Consider the following 2,698-nt stretch of genomic DNA (forward strand, 5'->3'; position numbering starts at 1 on the left):
CACCTTGGGATCTAAACCTAGTGTTGCAAACTATTGTACATTTTCCCTTTGAACGTTCGGCAGACCTCAATCTGAAGGTTTTTTGTCATGGAAAACATTGTTTTTTGGAGGCTTTAACCTCTGCTAGAAGGATTTCAGAAATTCAGGCCTTATTATGTAAACCACCATATCTGATTTTTCACAAAGACAGAGTTTCTTTACAAACAAACCCCTCATTCCTGCGCAAGGTAATCTCAGAGTATAATATCAATTAAGCTATTAATTTACTGGTATTCCTTCCAAACTTTTCCAACAGAGGTGAATACTCCTTGCATTTACTCGATCTTCACAAACAATTATGCTTCTATCTTCATAGGATGAAAGACATGAGAAAATCTGACCAATTATTTGTCTCCTGTTCAAGTGCAAGGTTTGGTAAGCCAGTCAGCAAGGTAACCTTAGCCAGATGGTTCGAGGATTGTATTTCCTTTATCTATGACAAGAAGAATCTAGCCTTGCCTAGGCCCATGAAAGTCACTTTAGCAGTGTTGCAATCTAGAGCTTCAATGGATGATATATGTGCATCAGCTACTTGGGTTTCTCTCCATACCGTTATTACTTATTACAAATTGGATATAGTCTCTAGGGGAAGAGCACCCTTTGGTTCAATGGTGCTCAGGGATATCCTTCTGTTAGTCCGCTCAAGATCTAAGGTAGCTGGGGACTCTGTCCCATACGTCAAGGATAAAATGAAAATTGACAACATCAGATAAAGATGTTATGTACTCACATTCATGTTCCATGTGTGTTGCCTATTTTCATTTATCCTTGACTCCTCTTCCTCCATCCCCCAACCTTCTAAGAACTTTTTGGTGGAACGAACAATGTACCTTTAAGTTATTGTGACTTATAAAGCATAGCAGATATGGCTTCCCTTCAGGCTTCCTTATCTATTATCTATATATTTCTGCAAACTCAATCTGATGTAATTGGGAGAGAGGGATTGTGGGTAGAGGTATTGGGTGCACATCCCCTATTGTAATGTCTTCCCTGGTAAGACCATACCACAAAATGGTCTCCTTTGAACTAAACATAAAACCTACACCCTCAGCTAACCCTGGAATATTCAGGAACTACTTACTCTAAGGCTAACCTCCTGCTATTAAGTGAGAACCTGGCAAAATGTCAACACCCTATAAACCCTAAGAACACTGATGCCTATGTAGAACTCTTCACAAAAACCCTGTACAAGCATGTTAATAGCTGCATAGAGGCAGCTGTACCCATCAGGAAGAACTACAGAAATAACTCAAAAAACAAGTCATTCCAGTGGAAACACAAAATCAATAGGCTGTATAACAGAAGGAAGAAAATCATGGCAAAAATAGGAAGTACAGCACCCAGCAGGATAAAGGCACTCTCATCAAACTAAACAAACAACTCAGAGGGCAAATTAAGTCTACCAAAGTCAAACGAGGTAAATGTGGCCTCCCACGCCAAGGACAACCACAAGACATTCTTTAGCTATGTCTGCAACCTCAAAGGCAATACTCAGTTGTGTGAAGAGCTCATTGGAAATGGAGCCACCTATACTGAACCAGAAGATATAGCAAAACTACCGGCAGACAAATTCACCCCCAACTATATCCATCTCTCCCCCTTATACTTCTCTCAGGAAATACCATCATATATAACTCCCCCTGCTATCACTAGAGAACAGGTCCTTAATGCTCTCTCTAAGGTCAAGAACACTGCATTAATGGGCCCAGACAATATCCCAGGATGCCTTTTAAATAGCATGAAACATGACCTGTCAAGCCATCTGGAATTGCTATTTAATTGTAGCCTCCAAACAGGCTTTGTGTCTCGTGAATGGAGAACAGCAACAGTCATCCCTCTGTACAAAGGTGGACTATCTACAGACCCTGGAAATTACAGACCCATAAGTCTCACCAGTCTCATAGGCAAAGTCATGGAAAGAATTATCATGGAAATGATTAATAATGATAAAGTAAACCTCCAGACACTGGACACAGCAAAACAGAAAAACAAAACCAGGCAAAATGCACTTCACCAATGGCAACTGGGATGACAGAACAGCAGATTTATTAAAATAGACACAACTTTACCAAAAAATATTAGTGCTTTCATCTTAGAATTAAGACTTCTTCAGATATATGCAACAGAACAAGTACTCAGCTTAAAAAGACCAGTAAGGTGACATGATACAGAAAACACAATTATATACTTATCAAGGGTACCATAACTTGTCAGAGATTTGGGATGCATGGCTAAGCTTAAAAAGGCCCTTGTGGTTGTTAGCCTAGTAAACACCTGTGAACCTATGAACCTATGATTAGAGCTATAGAAATTCACTATCAGTAAAAAGCTGCTAATGGCTTTAACCTTAGTTACTGTGCACCTCCCTTTCTTATTTACCACAGAAGCAGATTTTTATTCCAGCTCACACTATTGCTGAATAACGAGATGGCACCTTTAGAAGCAGGTTTACAATGGACTACCATATACCACCCTTTCAAGTGTCTCAGCTGCATCTTACCTGGTGTTGCAGACAACTTAGTCTCTTGCAAAGACACATCAGATGCACGCATCTTGGCTATCTCTTTAAGTAGACATGCTGCTTTGACTCTGGCAATCAGACCCTTTACATTCCATAACAGCTACATTATCTGAGTGCCACCTGCAAGAAAAATCTGTT

This window comes from Protopterus annectens, chromosome 6.part0, assembly GCF_019279795.1.
Source record: "Protopterus annectens isolate FY-2018-M chromosome 6.part0, PAN1.0, whole genome shotgun sequence".
Lineage (NCBI taxonomy): Eukaryota > Metazoa > Chordata > Ceratodontiformes > Protopteridae > Protopterus > Protopterus annectens.